This window comes from Lepidochelys kempii, chromosome 5 (assembly GCF_965140285.1).
Source record: "Lepidochelys kempii isolate rLepKem1 chromosome 5, rLepKem1.hap1, whole genome shotgun sequence".
NCBI classification, from domain to species: domain Eukaryota; kingdom Metazoa; phylum Chordata; order Testudines; family Cheloniidae; genus Lepidochelys; species Lepidochelys kempii.
In genome coordinates, this window is record NC_136384.1 from 107,238,610 (window position 1) to 107,264,574 (window position 25,965).

Here is a 25,965-nt window from a genome sequence, read left to right on the forward strand (position 1 = left end):
GCGCTGCCGGGCCTGGTCCGGGGCAGCCTCCGCCCTGGGTGCGGGGGGCCGAGGGAGAGGAGCGCTGCCCGCTCGGGGTCACGGAGGCAAAGCGGGGGGTGGGAGGGGAACAAGCTGCTTGACCCGCTTAACTTTCTACCAGGCGATTTGAGTGGGTTTTTTTTTTTTTTTTGTAATGCTTGTCGCGTGGGCTGCGCCCGGTGCCCACCCCACAGCGTGCGGGCGAAGGGCGAGCTGCTGCCACCGGCTGCTTTCCCGACCCTCCCTCTTTCCTTCCTTTCTTCCCGTTGCACTCGTGCAAAAGGAGCAGCCGATCTGCCTGCTATTAATAATAATAAGCCTCTCCCAGCTTTGCTCTCCACGGGAAAACAATTAATAATGCATCAAAATAATGCACCTTCACAAGCCAGCGGCTAGCAATGAGCAGAGGATAATACCACCACTTAGGAGATCGCCGCTGTGGACAGGGCGGTTAGGCACCTTTGCCTATCGCTCACGCCGAAGTGTAAGCACAGCTTGTGCCCTGGCTATTAATAAAGCCCCTTTCCCTCCCAAGCAGCTATCATCATCATCAAAGAAAGTCTCTCTGTTCAGAGCTAGTGGATACAGCGCATCACTGGGTCGGTGCCGGGGCTGTGTTCTAGGCAGGGCCCCCCCCCCCCAAGCCAATCTGCTCGCTTCTCCTCCTCTTTTGTTTACCCTGATGGGTTAAGCAAAGCATTTGGCCCTTTTAGTGTTTGCCGTGCCTCCCCTGACGATAGTTTGTGTATTTTAAATAAAGATTTCATTCTGCCAACCCGCAGGAAGCTTTTAACAAGAGGCAGCTGAGCGTGTCGATATCTTATCTCTTTTTACTGCTGCTCCGGCGTGTACATCAGCTCCAAACTCATCTCTTTTCTTCGTCGCCTAATGCTGTGGCATCTGAGCAGCGGCAGCAGCAGAGCGCTGCTCCCAGGGGGGGCTTTTACTTTGCCCTCAAAGTATCTCCCAGCACTGAGTGGAGTCTGAAAATCCTCCCTTCACTAAAGCAATATTCGGGGGTGATTGCCAGACGGCTTCCAATTCCACTTGTAAGAATAAATCCAGCGGGCAGGGAAATTGTTTTCTTCTTTAATTCTGAAGCATTTTCAAAAGAGAACGGCCAGGTCCTTTCAGCAACACTTCAATTACACGTTTCCCAAAAGGATTTGGAAATGCTGGTTCGTTCCTCATGTCAGGGAAATATCCTGCACTAAAAAAGACAACTGACCTTCCTAAATAGTTTACTAAAGACAGTAACAAAGAAAAAGACGAACGTAAAATAAAAGTAATCTGTATTTAAAATGCAATTTTACTGAGTGAGTCAGCTACCTCCTATTGAATTTTTAAAAGCAAGTGCGATACGGGATGTTTGATTAAAGCTGATTTCATTTCATCACTCATTTCCCACCACTTATCTGTTCAGTTCTTGCTTCTGATCACCTGCTACAAACACCTAAAACCAACTCCTTCGGCAAAGAGACATGGACTAAGTTCACCCCCAAACAAATGGCACAGCACATGTCGAATACCATAGAAATACGTAACCCAGCTAGAGGAGCTTCTGCCAAAGGAATCTGATTCTCACTCCGCAGGTAGGGGTTCGCCAGTTGCACCGTTCACCCATGTCACCTACGACAAGCATGCATACAATTAAATGCTGCTCAGTTTTCAAAACAGTGGGACTTATCCTAGCTGTAGTGGTGAACACAGGAAAATAGTGAACCATTGTGGGCTAACATAGCATCTAAAGTAGACTGGACTTCTTTATTTAACATGTGGACAGTTTGTCAGCAGCAATCTCTCAGCGGTACTCAGGCAGATGGGATCTGGACTTCTCAATTTCACAATAAGGCAGCAATTTAGGGCACAATCCTTCATTCCCAAATTCCCAGGACAGTCAATGTGCATTCACTTAACATAAACACCCCCACACGGGGTAGGAGTGCCAGCCTTGTGAACAATACAGGGCAGATCCTCAGCTGGTGAAAACGGTCATAGTGCAGCTGCAGATAATGGAGCTATGATAACTGACACCAGCTAAACGTCTGCCCCTGTAATCTTATGGGATAGACAAAGGCACTTTTTGCACGTAGTTCTGATCAAACATGTTTAATTATGTAGCAGATGCAGTTTCTTTACGCCTTAATTTGACTCCTATCTGAACTATGCAGACTTCGTGTTTGAGGGGGAAAACAACACAGAGAAAATCTCATTGTTTTTCCTGCAATGAAGCAGGGGCAACTAAAATTATATATACTAAAGAAATATATCTTTATTTGGACAGGTTGCCCAGAACTAATAAAGGAGTAGAAAAATATCATCATCATGCATGTTTCAGAGGAGCAGCCCTGTTAGTCTGTATCCCTAAAAGAAAAGGAGTACTTATGGCACCTTAGAGACTAACAAATCTATTAGAGCATAAGCTTTTCTGAGCTACCTATGCATCCAATGAAGTGAGCTGTAGCTCAGGAAAGCTTATGCTCTAATAAATTTGTTAGTCTCTAAAGTACCACAAGTACTCCTTTTCTTTCATCATATGCATGTTTTTTTTTTACTTTTAGTGGGTCACTTGCAAGTAATGTAGTCAATGATAAGTAAACATGAAACTAATAAAATTGCAGATGATGTGTTTAATGCAATATACAAGGGTAAATACTGTAGAATATTTAATGATGGATTGTTATACCATAACAGACATGCATTCATGGGAAATAAATACTATTTCTTTAACATCAAGTGGTTTAATATGGCTTATTTCCCAACTTAATATGTTTTTTCTTGGTTTCATTGAAAGTCTCTTTGTGAGAGCATGCATTGTACCGTTGATAATATATTGCTATATAGCATCCTTCACAAGTTCAAAGTTCGGGGCATTTTAGCAGGTATTACTTCCACCATCACTGAAATGCAGCCTCAGCTGGGGGGAAATGCAGCAACTATTCTGCCCCAAGAATATTACACTGTGATTTACTACACTAGTAAAAGCTTGGATGAATTCACAATTAGAAAGTGTCAAAAAGGTGAGAGGGGAGGGAATGTATGGGAAACACTGTCTGAAAAGCTGAAGCAAGTGAGAAAGTTATGAGGAAGAATTTCAAAATCAGAAAAGATTTATTTAAAAAATACAAAAAAATACAAAAAAAAAGAAAGCTCCAAATTATAGTGCTTGCCATATCATGTCACCAGTCTCTAAAATAAAATAAATTCACCCTCAAGGAACCCATTTCACCTATACACACCTAAGGTACCTCACACGGTGCTCCTTTTGTAGTAAGGGTGATTTGTGCACCCATATCTTTATAAATTAGAGTAGTAAATTGGTAATCTCATTTGCCAAAAGCACTTCTTTTTGGACTTACTCTGACTCATTTTCTTTTGATGTATGCACCTTTGAAAAGGATGGCTGAGGTTGGACATTTTATAAATAGTGGGTATGAAGTTGATGCATATGAGAAAGAACTGGAGGAGCTGCAAAATAACATGCAGGATGCAAAATAGCGGCTTATTTTACCTTTACAGGTAGATCTCTGTGCACTTATCTTTCGTTTACAAATAACTTCATTCCTGGGCCCAGTACTTTTTGTGACAAATATCTCCCAAACAATCCTGCATTTGCAAAGAGATGGGCTTTGTGATCTAATAGGTCTTCACCATCTCTAACTTTTAGTGATTCTACATTACTCCCACTAAAGTCAGTGACTGAAAGAGGATTGTAGAATCAGGACCTACTACAGATTTGTACCAATAAAAAAAATGGCACATTTACATAAAAAAGTACATTTGTGATTTTAGCAGCATATGTTATGTAAAAGAATGACACACAATTAGATCTCCTTCATTGATATGGGGCCAGGTATTATTCTCATGTACTAATAGTACTGTAACACTTAACTGGTAATTATTTTGTTAAGGAAAATTATAAAAGAAAAAAAATGATAGTCCAAATAAAAAGGTTGAAGAAGATGTTCTTTGTTTCCTTTTCCCTTTTGATCAAGTAGCAAAATGGCTTCAGGTCTTCCGCAGGAAGAATGTTTTTTGAGGTTTTTTTGCCCATGTGCCACTATTTTTTTAAATTACTCTTGACCTTTTGCACATTATACTCTGGTGCTGCAAAAAAGAATTGCATCTCTTGTTAATAACATCAACTAGAAATCTTGATTTTAAATTATGGAGCATAGATCAAAGCATTTAAAGTTGAGTGCCTAAATTTAGCCAACAAAATCTGTATTTAGACACCTACATGTGAATTTAAGTAAATGTTGTCCCTTACCTATCTCAATAAGAAAACAAGGAATAACAGATGACAGGATTTTAGTATAATTCCATTGAATATGGTGTCAGTTCTGCCAAGACTTATGCATGTGCTTAATTTTAACTTAAAAGTTTTTTGGAAGGGATACTAACCCTCTTGTTTCAGGGCTATAGCTAACCTCAAACTACTTCAGGATGAGAATGAATGTGAAAGACTGATTATGCAGTGGTGTTGTAGTTGTGTCAATCTCCAAGCTCATCATCGGAAGCAAGCTCCCCATGGACCAGTAAATACCAACTCGAAGTGGCACCAGACACTGCCAGAAAAAAATACATTATTCAAGAGATGCAAAACCTACAGATATATTTACACTGCTACAATGATCAACACCCTCCAAAACACACCTTTCAAGATCCATGGGTTCTATACATGCCTATCACAACATGTTGCATACCTCACCCACTGCACTAAATGACCTAATAACAACTGTGTGGGTGAAACCAATCACTACACTCTCAAATGAATTTACACAGGAAAACAATAAGAGACTAAAACACCCTGTCACCTGTGGGTGAACACTGTTCACAAAATGATCACTCTATATCTGACGTATCAGTCTTCATCCTCAAAGGAAACCTGCACAATATTTTCAAAAGACAAGCCTGGGAACTTAAATTCATAACTTTGCTGGACACTAAAAATCACAGTCTTAATAAAGACACTGGATTCATGACTTATTACAATTTGTAACTCACAAACCCCCACTTTTTTGTCCTGACTGCAGAGGTGTTAATGGGCCACTTCCCTTTCAATGGTCCCTTGGAATATGAGTTTAGCATAAGTAGGTTAGCAATCTCTTCAACCTTGTATTTAGCTGTGATACTCTTAGTAGCTTTCCCACGCCTGAAGCAGAGCTCTGTGTAGCTCAAAAGCTTGTCTCTTTCACCAACAAAGTTGGCCCAATAAAATATATTACTTCACCTATCTTGTCTCTCTGAAGGGCTGATTATAACTCATCTGCCTACTGCAGGATACTTAGATGGACTAGGGGAACCTCAGGCCTGATCCAGTATGGTTGTTCCTACATACTGTGAGAAGTCCCATTGACTTCAGTGAGATTACTCATAGTACGTAAAGTTAAGCATGCATGTAAATCTTCACAGGATCAGGGCCTGTCATGGAGTAAATGTATCAGAATCTGGCCAAAGCAATCAAGTGTCACTCGTGCTTCTATTAAAAACAAGAGTGTTACCATTTAATTAATTGGGAACAGAATTGGGCCCTAAACAAGAAATCTTATATCTCTCCTCCAGAAGAGGACTTGGTAACAGTATTATAACAACTGCTACAGTAATCCACCTACTGCTATTTCAGCTGTCTTTTTTATACACTGGGGGCAATGGAGGAATTCTTTTGGTTAATAAGATTTCTGGAATGGTAGAAAAAACAATGTTCTCACCTTGAAGACTGTTTCTCTAATTCTCGCAAAATATGCCTGGAGCATGTGTTTTACAGTCTTGGACTAAAAGAAAGTGAAATTGAGAGAGAGAACTAAGTGCTACTTTGCACGAAAAAAAGGAGATTGATAGCAAAACTCCTAGAGGCAGACAGAACAATATACCTTATGATGAGTCAAAAATCACAAGCTCTTTTCATTCATCTGTTATTATAATCTGCATTCCCAAAATACAAAACTCTTTAGTTATGACACTGGTTGGGTAGATGTCAGACATGTTATTTTTAATTGGGAAACAAACAAAGTATCAATTGACTTCTTTCATGTTGAACAATGTCTTAATACTACATGAACTTTCCCTCCACTTACTTTCCCTTTAATCAGTGCCACTTTAATTTGTCCATGAAGTCAGAGTCAAGAAGCTGTATTATACTTATATAAAATTCCATTATTTTTCCATGCTGGTCCAATTTAAAACAACACCTCTCCTCTGAAATTTAAAAATGAATTACTGTATTAAAATACAAATTAAGTGGAGAGAGACTATAAAAGTTGGGGCGAAAACATTTTATATCGATAAACTGCTGTTCTTTTCCTCTGAGAAAAACCTTTACTGTAATGGGTGAAATTTAGGAATACTTATTCCACATAATTCAATTCCTGTGGAAAGAATAATCCATTCTAAAGTCCAACCTTTTTGTAAAGTCCAATTAGGCATTAATAGTCCATTTAAACCAAGATTTTTCCTAATTTTGATATTTCTGTTATACATCCTGAAACCCTAATTGGAGGCAGAATTGTTCATTATGATCTATCCTGCATTACAGCCTTTAGTACAAAATACGTTATTATTTGTAGACAGGATATTACTGTAGTTCAATTGTCACGTACTTCAGGTACCAAATGCACACAGTATAAAATCACTACCTGAACCTGAAGAGTAGTCTGCTTACACTGAAATTTCCACTACATGCTCTGCAAAATTCTCTGGAAAACTTCTATATAATTCTTCAGAACACCAGCAAAATTCATCAAAGAACAAGACCATAGCTCATGAAAGCAGGAGATAAAGCTATCTCTGTGTAGGGGCTTCATCTGTGGAATGAGCTTCCAGAGGAAATCAGATTGAACCAAAATCTGAATGATTTTAGAGCATGCTAAAAGGCCCATTTATTCGCTAAAGCTTTCCCATCATGAAAAATGTATACAAACAAAAGCAAAGAAAACAAGCAGAGTTTTTCTAAAAGCTGGAATAGGTAAAAATCAGAGTCCCCTATGAAGTCTTTTATGGACATCTAGACGTAAGTCTCCTTCCTGACCCCCAATCTCGCAATGAGCTCCATGTGGGCAGACACCTGTGCTCATGCAGAGCCCCACTGACTTCTATGGGATTCCGTGTGGTCTCAGGTTTCCATCTGCACAAAGCTCATTGCAGGATTGGGGTCTTGGGTACTATATTAGTAGGAGCTATAGAAATACCTATGACAGATAGACAGCACAGTGCAGCCACAGCCACTCAGATCCATCCATTTGCAGTAAACCAGAGCGTATAGGTAGTTCTTGTTAATCTTAGGGTCAATCCTGCAAACTGTGAAGCACCTTCAGCTTTCATTGATGTAAATGGGATTTATGGACACAGCATCTGGCAGGAAGTGTTCAAGCACCTCACTGCATCAGGCCTTTATTTATTACCCCAAATTCCTAGAAACCTAAGTGACAATTTCCCTGCTAATGAAATTGCTTCCATTATGAATCTACCAGATAATTTAGAAAAGTTGGTTCCTGGATCCAGATCAAATCATCTTGGTCTTTTTCAGCAAATTGCTATTGCATTCATTCTCAATAAAACTGCTTGCTCTCAATCTGTAAATTTCTTAATGTTCTTAGCATTCACAGCTTCTCCCATTTTCTCTCACCTTCCTGCATAAGGTACCCATGAGAGACAGCAGGTGATGACAACCCTAATGCTCATGATACTGTGCAAGGTTAAGTATGGAGAGGAGGCCTCTCACATTTTCTGTGCATCTGGGACTGTAGCTATAGCTACTTATAAGGACTTGGCCTATACAATCCATATACTTGAATATGACAAAGCACAGTACACCTTTCAAGATCCATGGATCCTATACATGCCTATCACAACATGTGGAGTACCTCATTCACTGCACTAAATGACCCAATAACAATGATATGTGTGAAGCCAGACAATCACTACACTCTCAAATGAACTTACACAGGAAAACAATAAGAGACGAAAACACCCTATCACCTGTGTCTGAACACTGTTCACAAAATGATCACTCTATATTTGGTCTGTCGGTCCTCATCCTCAAAGGAAACCTGCACAGCACTTTCAAAAGACGAGCCTGGGAGCTTAAATTCACAACTCTGCTAGACACTAAAAATCATGGTCTTAATAAAAACATTGGATTTATGGCTTATTACAACAATTTGTAACCCACAACCCCCCACTTTCTTTCCTACGACTGTAGAGGTGTTAAAGGGCCACTGCACATTGAATGGTCCCTTAGAATATGTGCTAACACTTATGCTAAACATAAGTGTTCCACCTCCTGTTTAGCCGTGATTCTCAGGGTATGTCTACACAGCAACTAGACACCTGCAGCTGGCCCATGCCAACCAATTCAAGCTCGGGGGGCTCAGGCTGTGAGGCTGTTTCATTGCTGTGTAGATGTCTGGGCTCGGGCTGGTGGTCAGGCCTAGGACCCTGTGAGGTGGGAAGGTCCCAGAGGCCAGGCTCCAGCCTGAGCCCAGACATATACACATCAATGAAACAGCCCCACAGCCTAAGCCCTGGGAGCCCGAATTATCTGGCATGGGACAGCGTGGTTTTTCTTTGCTGTGTAGAAACATCCTCAGAGAATCTTTCCCACACCTGAATAAAAGCTATTTGTATCTTGAACTCCTCGCTCTAACCAACAGAAGTTGGTTCAATAAAAGATATTACCTTGCCCACCTTGTCTCTCTAAAGCACAGTTGTGAGACACTCAGTGTGAAAGAGCCCAAAACGAGGAAGACAAGAAAAACAGTATGCATCTTTAAATGATGTAGTATTAATTTATTGTACATAAAAACATTTCCCTATGAATCTGTTTTAATGATTCAGCATTTGGGATGTCAATAAGTTGCAATAACAAACAGTGAGGGAACACTAGGTCTGTGGGCAAAGGAAGGAAATCTGGGACTAAAATCAGAGACATCCTGTGTACTGAGAGATGAAAAGTATTGCATAGTCAGGGTCTGAACTATCAATATTCCCAGCAACCTGCTGTTTCATCAATGGCAGTGAGGTAGTTTCCCACAGCTGTACAGTAAGAGCCTGTCCAATGCCTGTATTGGTAAACATAGTAATGGTGAAGGAACCCTAAAGCCTATAGATGATCAAAACAAAATCCAGAGTGACACTGTTTCTGGAACAATATTGTCCAAGAAAGAAATCTCTTAAGGGCAGAGACATAGACTTCACATATTCAGTTAGATGTCCTCAAAGCACTAAAGAAAAATATCCACTTATGTTTATCAATTATCATTAGAAATTTCAAGAGATGGAGAAGCCTACTTCTCTAAAAGAACTACACATTTAAATTTCCAATGAATAGTCTGAGTGCAATCCAATTCCTTATTCAATTTCTCTTAAATGTTATCCCAAGTCAGCAAAAAATCATTTGAGATTTGTGAATTATTTTGTTGAACATTCCAGATATAGTAAATAAAAAAATCATTTTTTTATTTCTTTAAATTATAGATTCATTGATCTTAAAGCCAGAATAGACCATTATTATTGTTTAGTCTGACCGCCTGCATAACACATGCCACAGAGTCTGACTAGATTACATCAAAAAGGAGTTCCAGGTAATCAGAGATTATTTTCCTCCTGCGGGTAAGAGCTTTCCTTACCTTCTCCAGCAATCTCTCTCTCTCTCCCCTTCTCATTTAGGTATGATTTCTGTTTTGGAAATCATGGATGCTCTAGATTATTTTCCAAAAAATAATATAATAGGAAAATGTGGGGAAAAAATGCTTCTATATTTGTGGTTACATCCCAAATTAAGTGGAATTAGAAATTAGCATGAAAATACAGAGATATTTCCCCCAAATGTAAAAATTTGGGTTTTAGAATATTCTCTCAGGAAAATGGTGAATGAGTCATGAATATGTCTTATTGACTTCATTGCTGTTACACACTATTGACAATAAATACTAATGATCATCTCTCCCCAAACACCCACAGAAGCTAATATAATATCTATTTTCCAACTCATGTATTGCAAAACAATAAACAAAACTTCCAGTGTTACAGGAATGGCTTGCAACATATTATTTCAAATTACTTCTTCAGTAAATTAGAACCTGGAATTAGGCTCTTGCACTTTCACTGTTGGATTTCAAATTGGAACAGTATCCAAAAGTCTCCATATTCATTGGAATATTCCAAAATTAATCCCATGGGAAGACTTGTTTTTGATAATTTCACTTTGAAATAAATTTAACCAAATTAAGGCTACTTTAATTCTGAATAACAGCATCCACACAGAGATTTAATGCAGTTTAACTAATCCCTTTCAAATTCACACCTTTCCTTGATTTGGATTAGATTTCCTGGATGTCCTCATGTAGACAAGTCCTACGTGTTTATACAGGGCCTAGCACGATGGGTCACCTACGTGCTACTGTAATGCAAATAATTGATAGTAATAATAGACTATCCAGGGCTACTGTAATCATTTGAGCTAATAGCGCTCTTCAGAATTATCAATCACAAATTTATATTTTCTTATTGAATACAACACATTCACTGTCTTGTCAGGTTACACCACTTAAATTTTATCTTGATAAATCACTTTAGAAAGAACTATATATTTGCATTTCAATACTGCTATACAGATGGCAATACAGTGGAGGGATGCACAAAAAAAATCATAAAATTCTAATTATACAACAAAACTCGCCCACACACACAGACCACTTGATTAAAAAATAGATAAGGAAAAAAAAACAGGAGAGCAAGAACCAGAGTAAACAGCTATAAATCCTAATTCCAAAGCAATAACAGAGATAAAGCTAAAGTTCACTCTTCCAAATAAGTACCTGATTCTGATCTCATTTACACTAGCTTTTACACTTTTTTTACACTCATTTATCATTGCCTTTGGTGGAGCTACTCCAGATTTATTACAGTATAAATGAGCTCAGAATCAGGCCTTGAGTTTCACAGCTCAACTTCCCCAGTCTCACAACATATGCTCCAATATGCCAAGCACTAAAATAAAAAGCCCCATCCTTAGTCAATATCATAAAGGAGGGAAGTACAATAAAATAACAGCTCAAAGGAGACCAAATCTCTAAAATATTTAATGGCTGGCTCTTGCAGCTCACAAAGAATCAGTAAAGCACAAACAATGGAATAATTTTACCTAGCTGATGTCATTTTAAAAACAAAAATCAAAACATGTTTTGATGTTACAGAATCTTAATCTAGCATTGTAAAGTCCTGGAAAGCTGTGTCTTAAATCTGTCTCATCTCCTGATGCAATTGGGTAGGTGAGAGCAGCACTGATCATGGAGCCATTGGTTTTGGCAGCTGTGCACTGTGGCCTATATATTTAATCTTAACAAAAAGATACTCTCTTATAAATGATCCATTATGAGCTCACCAATGAAACCTCCATCTCAGGTTCTTATTTCCTCAGATAACTAAAGGAATACCTGGCACAACCCCATGTGAATTATCCCCACCTGGTATGGCCAACCAAGACTCCATGATCTTCTGAGGCTGGCAATGAATCTATTAAGCCCATAACATCTGTGCGTTCCAACACAAGCAAACTGAAAAAAATATAACCTCAGATATCACTCACCTGCACTTACAGAATATGTAAACATTCCACTTAATTACTACAGTATTTCAAAGGAAAGAAATAATATTTGCGACAAAATAAAAATACTTCCGTCTATGTAAATGCTTTTAATGCATGTAAAATTAATATATACAGTCTTATGTTTTAAAAGTGAATTATCAGCTATATCCTATAGAGACATTGAACCCAATATAACACTCTAGGAAAACAAAATAAGTGTCATTGATTTCTCCTGCAAGTAGAGGGTTTGTGGGTAGCTGTCACTTTTATATAATGTTTGAAAGCAGAGTGGACTTCTCCAATGTTTCCACTATGTCCTTTCTCATATATGTGAATGTATCTGGAGCGCAGATCAAATAAACTATTTACAAGCAACATTCCAACTTAGAACCTGCAAAATATGAATGTATATGTTTATTTAAACAGGAAGCACCATATATACATGCACACAAGAAAAAAATATACCAGATAGTTACTATTATGGAAAAATGAGTGAAACTATAGAAGAGACAAGCTATCTTACTCGCACTTCTATAGGAACTCCAGAATAGCCATACCAGACCATAGCAGTGGTCCATTTCATTCAGTGTCCTGTCTTTAGCAATGACCAGTACCATATGTTTTTGAGGAAGGTACAAGAAAATCTGCACCAGGCAGTTATGGAATAATCTGCACACAGGAAAGCTTTCCTACAACCCACCACCACCCTTCCACTCCCCATCAGCTACAGTTTGCCTTATACCCTGAAGCATGATGTTTTATCTCCCTTCCAAAACTCTTGGGTTTTGTTTTGCTTTTAAAATATGTATTATTGTAAGCTTGGATATTCTTGATACCCTTTAACAAAAACTCTGAAGCTATGGAATTTGCCTAAGGTCACACATTATGTCAGTAATCACTCAATTCTCACAACGTCAAACAAGACTATATCCAAAGTGTTTTCAAGTCACTCAAGCTCTATAACATAAAGAGTAGAGACTGTCAATTAATTGCAGTTAACTCATGCGATCAACTCAAAAAAATTAATCATGATTTAAAAAATTAATTGTGATTAATCGCACTGTTAAACAGTAGAATACCAATTGAAATTAAATATTTTTGCATGTTTTTCTACATTTTAAAATATATTGATTTCAATTACAACATAGAAGACAAAGTGTCCAGTGCTCACTTCATATTATTTTTATTACAAATATTTGCACTGTAAAAATGATAGAAATAGTATTTTTGAATTCACCTCCTACAAGTAATGTAGTGCAATCTCTTTATCGTGAAAGTGGAACTAAAAAATGTAGATTTTTTTATTACATAACTGCACTCAAAAATAAAGCAATGTAAAACTTTAGAGCCTACAAGTCCACTCAGTCCTACTTCTTGTTCAGCCAACCACTAAAACAAATTGACAGGAGATACAATGTTACACCAGATACACCTGAAAGTTAAAACAGGCTTTTCCAAGGCACTTTTGTAGTCAGTGTTGCAAGGTATTTACTTGCTAGATATGAAGGGGCATACGAATGTTTAGCATGCTTCGGCCACCATTCCAGAGGACACGCTTCCATTCTGACGGTGCCAGTTAAAAGAATAATGTGTTAATTAAATTTGGGACTGAACCCATTGAGGGAGAATTGCATGTCTCCTGTTCTGTTATACCCACATTCTGCCACATATTTCATGTTTTCGCAGTCTCGGATGATGACCCAGCACGTGTTCATTTTAAAAATATTTTCACAGCAGATTTGACAAAACACAAAGAAGGTACAATGTCAGATTTCTAAGAATAGCTACAGCACTTGACTCAAGGTTTAAGAATCTGAAGTGCCATCCAAAATCTGAGAGGGATGAGGTGTGGAGCATGGTTTCAGAAGTCTTAAAAGAGCAACACTACAATGCAGAAACTACAGAACCCAAACCACCAAAAAAGAAAATCAACCTTCTGCTGGTGGCATCTGACTCAGATGATGAAAATGAACATGTGTCAGTACACTCTGCTTTGGACCGTTATCAAGCAGAACCCATCATCAGCATGGACACATATCTTCTGGAATGGTAGTTGAAGCATGAAGGGACATATGAATCTTTAGTGCATCTGGCACGTAAATATCTTGTGACACCAGCTAAAACAGTGCCATGTGAACACCTGTTCTCACTTTCAGGTGATATTGTAAACAAGAAGTGGGCACCATTATCTCCTGCAACTGTAACCAAACTAGTTTGTCTGAGTGATTGGCTGAACAAGAAGTAGGACTGAGTGGACTTATAGGCTCCAAAGTTTTACATTGTTTTATTTTTGAATGCAGTTATTTTTGTACATAATTCTACATTTGTAAGTTCAACTTTCATGATAAAGCAATTGCACTACAGTAGTGGTATTAGGTGAATTGAAAAATACTATTTATTTTGTTTTTTACAATGTAAATATATGTAATCAAAAATAAATATAAACTGAGCACTGTATACTTTGTATTCTGTGTTGTAATTGAAATCAATATATTTGAAAATGCAGAAAACATCCAAAAATATTTGAATAAATGGTATTCTCTTATTGTTTAAGAGCGCGATTATTCACACGATTAATCAAGATAATTTTTTTAATCACTTGACTGCCCTTATAAAGAGATAACAAATTCCCTTATTTAGAGTTCATTCTCTAAACCAAAGATAAAATCAAACCATTCCCAGATATCTACCTCCTTTCAAATCCAATCCATTCCAGAACTTCACTGTTCAAAACCATACAGGGAAAGCATCCATTGGGAGTTAACACTACGACCATTTATGTTGCCTTTAGATTTTCTTATGCCTGCAGAGACCATCTTTTTATACAGATATTCTACCTTTTTGGTTCATATCCCTGGGCCACACCCTCCACTGGTGCAAATCAGTATAGCTGTATTGACTTTTATGGAGCTATGGTAATTTATACCAATAGAGCATCCAGCCCCACATGTCTGAGATTCCATTTTCATGAATTCAGTTTCAGGATGTGCCATATCTTTTCTACTGTCATCTGTTGCCCAGTGGACTAGCTTGCCTACATTATATTTACTTCTTTGCATTATACTCTGCTTTGCATCATATTCAGCAGTAATGCAAGAAACCTACAGGCCTGTATCCTGTGAGATGTTAGCTTCAGCAAGTTAGCATAAGGCTTGAGACCTATGATCTTTGAAAGATAAATGACCCAACGGAAATCTCCAAGTATTTGGAGAGCTGAAAATAGTGTTTAAGGGCACAGGTAAATAATTCAACCACAGAACTGTCCTGGCAACAAAATGATGTACATAACAGGTACATGAGATACATTTAAGGCTTCCCTGCTTGCTCATATATGTAACCTATAAGAAACATATTATATATTATATATATATATATATATATATATATATATATATATATATATATATATATATTTCCTTATAAGTTTCTTATAGGTTTGGTTATTTGTTTTATTATAATAGATTTATATTAGGGTATATTTTGGCTGTAACATAAGGGACCTGCAGGCCATACCTCCTGTATGGTAAGCTAAGGCAGAGTTAGCATACATATGTATGGGATCTTTCACCTAGATAAATGGAGCTAAAGCATAAGGTACATGTATGACTGTGACCTTTAACATAGAGGATGCATTGAAGCAGTTTGGCGTAGGGGCTTTCCTAAGTTCATACCCTTTTAAATTTAACAGATACACTACAACTTAGAACTTGGAAAAACCTTAAAGAACCAGATAGGACAGAAACAACAAATGTGCTATCTAACCATAAAAGGACCATGGTAACGAATTGACATATATAATAAGTTGAGATCATTGATATACTAACTTATAGGAAAAAGACACTCCAACATTAGTGAGATGAGCAAATACAAATAAGGAGAAGGGAAAAATCCCCTACTGAATATGCATCAAACATAACGGCGTTAGTGTAACTTATAAAAGTGGCATGAAAATTTACTTATGGACGTTTCATTGTTATTGGGAATCATGGCTGTGTCACTGTACAGCATTCTGCACATTCATTCAAGGGTAACAGTAAGGCGCTGTTCTTTATCCAACTTTTTGTTTTCTGTCAGTGTTTCCATTTTAGTAGGAGGTGCAAATATGCTCAGAATGTCTGAAAAATCAATCCACTTATATTTAGGCACCTAGCTATGCACTTAAAACCCTAAGTTTAGACACTTATTTTCTAAAAAACCTCAGCCATGTACGTTTTACTTTCATGGTCCTCCTCTGACCACACAAGACTTCTTTGTGTAACCCCATCTGATAGGTATCTCCATTTAAGACATCATTCATTGTAGAAGGATCCTTGCGTTATTTCTTAAAGCACAGATCTACTCTACAGAATGACTCTGAAAAGAGCGACTTTCACTTTTTTGGTCTCTCAACATTACCCATGTCAAACATGCTTAGAAAATAAGATATTCTCTCCCATCTGTCATCCCAATAAACAACTGGAAAAAATCAAACTGGATTCTTTGCTTCTCAGGCATCAATGAAGGCTCTGCAGTGCAAATTATGCCCTCATTTAGGCTGGTACCATCCTATTACCATAAGGGATTGGACTGGAATATATGGATAGATCTTGCAACCCTTACTCATGTGGGTGAACTTTTATTCATACAAATGAAGCCCTACTGAAGTTAATGGGACTATGCATGTAAGTCCATTCTAGCCCTTAATAAACAGTTCTTTTGGTGATTCACACAAAGCAATAGAATCCAGCCTACTTTCTCTTATCTGCCATTGCTCTGAAGTGCTTTCAGAAAGATAAAAGTCAAATTTATTTTTGTCACTTAAGTTTAAGTTCACTGGGGCAAGGACAGTGGCTTCCTAGGTGTTTGTACAGTGTCTAACACAGAGGTGGGCAAACTACGGCCTGCAGGCCACATCCAGCCCGCGGGACCCTCCTGCCCGGCCCCTGAGCCCCTGGCCAGGGAGGCTAGTGCCCTGTCCCTCCCTCGCTGTTCCCCCTTCCCCGCAGCCTCAGCTCACTGCTTCTGCTGCGCAATGCTCTGGGCGGCGTGGCGGGGCTGTGAGCTCCTCGGGCAGCACAGCTGCAGAGCCTGGCCTGACCCAGTGCTCGGTGCTGCTCTCTGCCCCCTTACTGTGCAGGGCGGGTTGGCTAGAGGGCAGGGAAGTTGGGGGTGGTGGTCAGGGGGTGGGGGGGGTGGATAGAGGTCAGGGTGGTCAGAGGGCAGGGTACAGGGGGTTTGAATGGGGGCAGGGGTCCCCAGGGGGGCAGTCAGGAAGGGGAGGGGAGGTTGGATGGGGCAGCAGGCGGCAGTCAGGGGACAGGGAGAAGGGGTAGTTGGATGGGGCAGGGGTCCCGGGCAGGCAGTAAGGAAGGAAAGGGGGGGTTGGATAGGGTGGCAGGGGGGCAGTCAGGGGACAGAGAGAAGGAGTGGTTGGATGGGGCAGGAGCCCAGGGGGGCAGATGAGGTGGTGGGCCACGCCCCCCTACCCTAACCGGCCCTCCATACAATTTCCGAAACCCGATGTAGCTCTCAGGCCAAAAAGTTTGCCCAGCCCTGGTCTAGAACAAGTGGATCTTGACTGGCTCCTCTGGGAGCTATCATAATATAAATAATGAAGAATAGTGAAGGGGAAGACATGACAGAACACACAAAAGGATCACAGCTGCTGGGTAATAGGGTGTAATTTGCATAGTCACTTTTTAGAGCACAACCTCACTTTATGGGCTATATCCAGCTCTCATTGAAGTTAATAAGGTCTTGCCATTTACTTCAGCAGCAGCAGGATCAGATCCTAAACTGACAGGTGACGAGGCGGTTGCGATCATACACTCTAAAACTGACTCCTGCATGAAATACTCCATCTCATTCCAATGCTCCATATTGTTCAAACACAACTTAAAAATCCTTTATTCTAAAGGTGCTTTCATCAACCACCACCTCTACTTGTTTTTGACCCCATGAATGCAGCTGTTTGTTGAGGAAGGGTAGTCTCTTAAAATGTTTTGCAATGTATATTCAATTGTTTGATTATTATGTGGAGCTCCCAGAGTCCTTCAATGAGGAGTTGGGTTGAAGTGGAGAAAGGAAGCTTTATAAATAACTTTAGTATAAGTGAGATAGCGATTCACAATGAAGATTCACCTCTGTAGAGCGGTTTCATAAATTGTCTTTCTACTGGAAAATCTAAATAAATTAGGTCTGATAAGTAGGAATTTTGAGATTACATCTACTTAATTAAAAATAAATGATTATTTATACTTTGTGCCAATCACACTATTTCTACTTGCCCAAATAATGGTAGACTTGTGTATCTGGTGGGCATAACTTCTGGAAGAGAGTGAATGTGACCATAATTCTAGATTTTTGTACCTTAATTTCTCCAGCTATTGTCCTAATTCAGGAAAACACTTAAGCATGTGCTTAGATCCCATTGATGTCAAGTTAAATCAAGCACGTGGTAAAATTCTGTCAAAAATTGGGACTCAAATCAAAGTGGTCTTACTTTCACAAATGGTTTAATTTTGAATTCCAGGCTGAGATTCATCCCTGTCATGCTGGGTTTATCTACATTTTCATCACTTAATTGTAAGAGTCTTCTTCACTTTTGCTGTCTCTTGGCTCAAAGTTATTTGCACTCCAGTATTTCAAACTTCAAGCTTAATTGTTTCATAATGTTGCATCTAAACTAGAAGTTTTCACACTCATTGTTCCCAACAGGCAGTGCATCACTAATGGAAGTGCTTGTGTAGACAAAGCACAGACGTTTTTAATCGGTGTGTCATCTCAGAGCAGCTTTGATTAAAAAATGGCAAAACATATCTGTGCCTTGTCTATGAGCCTCACCTAGAGACCCACTGCACTCAATAGGAACCTCTCCATTCAGTTCAATTACACTTTAAGGCTTCTTCTGGCACTAGCATCAGCTGAATGTTACCCACTGGGAAAAATGTGTAAGGACATTTCCAGTGTAGAAAAAAGCCTAACATCCAGATTCAGCAAAGCACTTAGAAAACATTTGCCTCATTTCAAGCATAAGTATCCCCACTGACTTCAGTAGGGATACTCATATGCTTAGAAGGTATGCACATAGAAAATAAATACTTCGCTGTATGAGGACCTAAGAGACTTGGATTAGGAATAATTAAAACTACAGAACAATGGGATTTGCTGGGTGCTGAGTGTTTTTTAAAAATCTGACCTACAGACCCATCTCCTCCTCCATTTGTAAAGCTCAAGGGTGGGATCTTTCCAGGGAAGAAAGTTTATGGAGTGTCAGCTATGGAAGGTGATTAGTTTATGCTGGTAGCTATCTAAAGTGCGGAATAATAAAAAAGGTATGTTCAAAGCGGCCAGACTTCTTACCAAGAGGTTTTTCCCATAAACAAACATAAAAAAGGTCATAATGGCAGAGGTCTCACTGAGGATGATATTAAATGGAGGTAGAGAGATTACCATGCCAGTCTACATGCCTAACCTGAGCCAGTTGTAATACAGGATGACAAAAAAGAATACAGAGCCAGAGCCATCAAACCTGCGAGAGGAAATGGTATATGCATTATGAAAATGAGGCCTGAGAAAGCACCAGAGGTAGGTAATGTACCTGCAGAATTGTTAAAAGAGATTGGCAAATACAATACTGATCTTCTTTAAAAAAAATCTGTAGTGATGTATGGATGACTAGAAACTGTCCAGAGGACTGAACAAAGGGGATTTTTCTGCCTTTAACAAGGAAAACTGACATAACAGAATGTAGTAAGTATCATATCATCTCCCTGATACAGCACACAAGCAAAATTGTTCTGTACATAATCCAGGATCACATGAAATGAAGGACAGATGCAGAATCACCACCAACACCACAAGTTGGCTTCAGAGAGGGTGACCAAATCATGAATATTTGTCACATCATTGGAAAATGCAGAGTACATTTGGCTTCGAATCAGGCCCTCAGTGACTTACACAAGGTCAAAAATAAGTTTATGGAAGAGCCATAAAAGCAATCTAGGTCTCCCAACTTCTTATGCCTTTACCACAAAACCATTCTTCCTTCCTCCTCTTTCATTCACATCTCTCATTGTTCAGAGGAGAAAATAATTAGGCAGTTGAGAGAAACACACCTTTTCCGACTTCCTACAGCTTAGTACGACTAAAACAAAAACACATTTTAATTATTATACTTGTTTTAACAGGAAAATGTTATGAATCTCTCCATGCATTTGGAGATGAATCACAAATTCACATACTCTTATTTTAGAATTGCACCACTGGTGATTTAAAAAACAAAAAAACCCACACGTTTTCCATCTTCCTCTGCCCATGTCTGGTCTTTTCATATTGTAAAATTGCACTCGTCTCCTTGATAGGTGAGAGAGTCCAGTCACACTTAAACAATGTGTGCTGTTCATTTACCATTGCTTTACATTAATCTGCAAATTGTTCTCTCTATTCATGCAGCCTTTGCTCCCTGCTGGGAAGAAGAGGGTTCCATTGTAACAACAATACTTGAGGTGATTTCTACAGATCCCCTGAAGTTAGGTTTAATCATTTTAGGTACTAAGGAGTTGTCATCAAAATCAACACTTAAATATTTATCCCCAAACTGTACTTTCAAAATAATATTTTTCCATTTTATTCTCTGTACAATACATAAATTCATAACCATTTCGCTGTTTTTCCCCATTAATTCTAGACTACTGGTTTTTATTGGTAGTACTAATAAAATACCTTGAAAATATGATATTAAGAAAAGAGATGGAAAACAAACCCTACCGTTAGGTAGAAAACACTGACAGGAGATAGCAGGCTTTTTCTAATTACATATGCAGCGTCAGAAGAAGTGCTGCTGGCACTTTACCCCCCCCCAGTGTTCATGCAGTCACATGTCAGAGCAAGTGTTGGTTTTAATGATTTTACAATTAACATACAATTTTACTACTCTGCCTCCTGCTGATTAGTCATTTTAATTGTGTAACTTTAAAATATAACACTAGGTTACTGTCACGAAAACAGAGACCAGAGTCAACCAAATGTACATAGATTTATAATCCCAATTAACATTTGAAATATATAAGGATACATTTATAAAATGTGAAGTGTTACTTACTAAAATCTGTGTTCGGCTTCCTTAGATCACATGATGCCATTTCTATAGCATGTTGCCAGAGGCAATATGGCTGTGAGTCAATTATATATTAACATTTATTTTTCAATTCTTTTTTAAATTAATTTATCTATCTAGGTACATATATAGCCCCCCCCCATCACCATAGTATCAGAGTGCTTCCTGAGTATTTTAAAATAAAAACAACAACAAACTTCCTTTGTCTCTCTCACTCTTTCCCCCATCCCGAGTCTGTAGCAGAAATAGCTAATTTGTATTTTGGGGGAAAGAGACTGTGTGCACAGCTGTGATAGAGGGACCTATGTGTGTGTCATTTTTATTAGATGACCGTATTGAGGGGAACCAAAAAAGTTATCTCACTGAACATTAAGCAGTGGGGTCTGTTGTCAGCCTTGTAAGAAAAAGTGTGATTCCTTTAAAACTAACTAGCCAGAGAGTGACTTGCTGCGGGAGCTTCAGATCAGATCAGTATGGGGACACAGACTCATCCCCTGCCTCAGATGGCTGGAAGACAGAGGAGACTATTTAGGTCCACACCAGTGCAGGAAAAGCCCTCTTACCTGGACCAGGCGGAGCAGCTGTAGAACATAGAGGTCATGATTACAGAGGAAGAGGCAATCTCTGAGGTACCTAGATCCAACCATATTGTAGACTTTTGAATAGCAGGATGGAGACCTTGAACTGAGCACTGTATTCAATGGAGAGCCAGTGCAGAGAAAGAGAAACAATGGGGTGATGTGCTCCTGGCGATCTATGCTGCTAAGCAGATAGATTGCTTCTTTTTGTATCATCTGGAGATTTTACGTGTGTGTGTGACTTCATTGCTAAATATATTGTGTTGAGGTAATTGGGCATGAAGTCAGGATTGCATGGATCACTGTGGCCAGGTCAGTGACTTATACAATAGGGTGAAATATGATATTGAGCCCTGCATGGAATTGGGTGATTTTTGCCTGCCCTGCAAGACTAACCTGTTTTCCAGTAGTACAGAGAAGTCCAAAATGACCCCAAGGCTGCCATCCATTCTGCAGGCAGATGCTCTCAATATGAAAGATGCTATAAAGGAAGCATGTTCCTCAAAGCACTTCCCTCTTCCTATCAACATGATCCTTGTTTTTGCCTGGGTTCAGCTTTGCCCAGCCACTCTGCATCCAAAGGCTGATTCTGGGCAAGCATTAAGGAAGCTGAGAGATGGTGCTCTTTGAGTTTGATATAAAGATGGCCGAACTAGATGTCATTTGTGTACTGCCAACACTTCAGCCAGTGTTGCCTTACCATTGCCCGCAAATTAATCTTTGTAGATCATTAATCTTGTTAATGTTAGGAACTTTGTTCTCTCAGGATTACAGAGAACCTTTGTTCATAGGTTCCTGCCATGAAATTGGGTGTCAAATAAATACGCTTAAGTGTCTGTAACACAATGTATACTACTATACAGTTCAAGATACAAGATTCAAAATTAAGGGCAATATACCAGATATTTGTGGTGGTGTCAAATTCAGTGATGTTCTGAGTAACAAATACAACTCAGTCTCAGACAAAAGTTGCATGTGTAATATTCATAATTATTTGTTCTTCTGAAGTGTAACCCCTTTTGATCATCATAGTACTTAGGGCTATATGTTCCCCTTTCCGGCAAACAGGTATGAAAAGTGCTAAGATTTTCAATTATTTATTATGAAACTATCCTGCCACCTAGTCATGTGAAAAAATGTATATATTAACCAATAATGGGAATAGGTAGAAAGACCCATTAAAAAACTATGATACTACATTAGAGAAGATGTAGAGTACTGCTTATTACATTCAGATTCTCTGCACAATCTATGCTCATGAAAATTAACTCCATTCCCCATTATGTGGGGGAGGGCAATTTCATGACCTCCCCCCCATAATTTTGCTTCCCATTTTTTTGACGACAGATATTTTTCACATCAAACAACATAAAAGCCACTTGTACTCTCATGATGTTTTGATTAAATGATATTTTGTCTTAGCAAAATTTCAGTGACACATCATCGCAGAATAATGGCCATCAAAAACATTTTCTTTTATCAAAATTGTTTGTGCTGACCCCTGTTAGTTCAAAGGCTGGGTTCAGACAGTCGAGGATTCTGAAGGAAAATGGTATGATTTCAACCTTATGACAAAAGCCAACGAAGGACACTAAAAACTCAAACATGCACCACAAAAATCACTATTAAAATTTCTGCTGACATCCAGAAAAAAAATCTTTTGCAGTGGTATATAAAGATTTATAGGTCTCAGTGCATTTTCTATGAAGATACACAAACATAAAAAAGGGAAAAATCTAAGGGTTTTTCGTTTTGTGACAAAGAGTTCGTGCAGCCCTAATTTAAACTATATGGACATGCCATTATAGTTGCATCCATGTATAACCACAATGGCCCTGGTCTCATGCAGCTTATAAAATTATCACATCCATCTTGTTTTCCCTTCTGTTCTTGAGACTTCCACAGGGCATGCTGTCCAGCCAAAACCATCTATATTTTACTAAACAAGATCTGGATAGGAGATCTTATTTAAAATGAAATAAAATGGATACATTTTCCTGCTCCAAAAACATTTCTTACCCAAAGTGGCATCAGGACATCAATATGGGTGGCAGAGGGTACTGCTATTTATTAAGGAGCATTAATATTAGATGATCCCACATCATGCATCTATTACCTCATTAGTGCAATATAGCATCCTCAGTATCAAGATCTAGTTGCCAACTATTGTTCATAGAAAGTGCCTGTTTTTTCAACTATCAACAAGATAAATTGACTAAGCAAAAGCCAGCCTGCCAAAGGAACCCCTCTCCACCCCAAATTAGTATTTCAATGATATCACTCCATCTGGGTAATAAAGGAGACTATGCAATCTTGCCAATATATAATGTTCCTATTATCATGTATTGTTCTAGAGTTTTTGCTTGTTTTACAAAAGCAGGTGTTTTGACCTGGTTTCTGTAATCAACTGCCAATTGACCAGTGGAAGGAGCTAAGCTCAGAACAAATCCACTTGAACCAGTGTTTTCATATGTTGCCCTCCCCTTCCTTTTCATGAGGCCTCCCAGTGGCTACAAACCCAAATGCTCCTTTGAACATGCAAATGACATTTTTACATACGCAAATAGAATTCCCTGCACATTTAGTGGGTGAATTTTCAGAGGCTCATTTTGAAAATTTGCCCTAACTGATCATATTTCTCTACTGTATCTGTTTAGATTTCCTTTTTTTTAAAAAAATCCACTTCTGAAATATCACACGTGAATGATGACCATTGGCGTATGCAAATAACTTATTTTTCAGTTTGCTGGCTGTTCAAGAAATTGAAAACAAAACAAAACAAAACAAAACCAGTTTGCTGTTTGTGTCAACATTTTTCAGAACATTTTTCAGAACTTTCAGAAAATTGAAAGAGTCAGAAAATTTTTCTTTGGGGTCAAACAAAATGTTTTATTTAGGATATTTTTAATAAAAGCAAAGGAAATGAAGGGCTAGATGCACCAAAATGAGGAGGTGATGATTCCATTTATACCCAAAAGTCAAGTGATTAGGGCATCCACCTGGGGTATGCATCCCTGCTCTGGAACAGGGACTTGAATCTCTGGCTACCTCCCCTTCCAAATGAGCGCACTAACCCCCAGGCTATAGATATTCTGGAGAGGGTCTCTCTCAGTCTCTCCTGTTGAAGCTGTTCCAACTTGTATAAAATACTTGAATAGTCATTGGGCCAGAGAAAGCATGTGAGAATGACTCTATAGCCCAGTAGGTAGGACACTCACTTGGGAGGAGGGACACCCTGGTTCCAGTCCCTCTGCTCCAATGATCATCAAATTATTTATACAAAGAGAAAAACTGAAACAGATTCAACCTCAGAAATTGAGAGAATCTTTCACAATTCATCATCCCTGAGTCTGGTTCTTCAGCAATCCATGGTAAAACAGCCTTTCAGTCTCTGATGTGCAGAAGATCACACACATTTAAAAAAAAAAAGTTGAAGGGGAGAACAGAAAAGAAAATATAGGCACTAGATGTGGAATAGAAAGAAACATCAATGGTACAGAAAACAAGTTGTTGAAATCACCACCTTTCCAGATATCACAACTCTAAGACATGTACTCCTTCTGTTCTGAAATGATGAAATATCTATTTTTAAAGGAAAATCCAGAAAATTTTAAGAAGCCCAAACCCTTTTTGTGAAAGTTTCCAGATTATTTTTAAAAAGTTTTGATCAAAATATGTTGGCTAGCTCAAATTTCAATCCTGGAATTTGGTTTGCATTGGCTTATTTCCAGTTACATTTTCAAGTCTGTTTCTGCAAGTACAATGGCTAGAAACTTATTCCTTTTGTTTCAGAAAACAGCCCCGAATATAAAATTCAAAACTTTTTACAGAATTTAAGAAAAACTGTGGACATTTTGAAAAAAATAAAACAGATTTTTCCTAGAAATCACAGGTTATTCTTAGTTCCCGTTACAGCTGCCCAAATTGGCTTCTGGGAATCAAGAAAGCCATGGTCACAGATCCCTCCATGTTCGGAAAGAGCCCCAGTCAGCTCATGGCTGTGCAGAACTTTTTTTCTGATACAACTAAGGCTGCCACCAGCTTTTTTTCAAACGGATGTCTACAGCTAACCTGACTTCTCTACAATATTTTCATTTTTTCCTGCCCTAAGCGACATCTGCTGGTGTAGGAAAGATTCAGATTCAGATTTTCCTGGTTTGCTTTTCCCTGATAAAAAAAGACTAATTGATTGTCAGCCCCTCTCAGTACTCCAAAATCAATCAGCATATGTTAACATGCAGTAATGTTTGTTGAACCCACAAACTGAAGTCTATTAAATAATACAGAATTGACTTTGACCTCGATTTGTACATCATTATTCATAGTGGAAATGTACTGTGTGCCAACGACAACAACAAACAAACCAAGACCCATGGACATTTTTTGACATCAACTGTGCCTTCAAATAAAGGATATAAAATAAAAACAATCCAAATAGACTTGAAGCACAAGGTAAATGCCCAACTCTGTGTCTGAATTTTGACACTAGTGAACTTTTACAAGTCTTAATCTTTTGATCAAGAGAGATACATAATGCTATACAAAGCAAGAAGATGCATGGGACATAATCACTAATTGACTGACCTTCCAAGTAGAATGAATGGCCCAATTCTCTTGCAAACATTTCTAGCTTCCACAGTTTCCAGTGTCTCCACTTCTCCTTCACAGCTATCTTTTCTTAA

General features: G+C 38.6%; 1 long non-coding RNA gene across 1 annotated transcript in view; it reads right to left on the minus strand.

The window, feature by feature from the left end:
• The window catches only part of LOC144930539 (uncharacterized), an 803,962-nt gene that overhangs the window by 741,335 nt on the left and 36,662 nt on the right, over positions 1 to 25,965 (minus strand). The gene's annotated exons all lie outside the window — the stretch shown is intronic.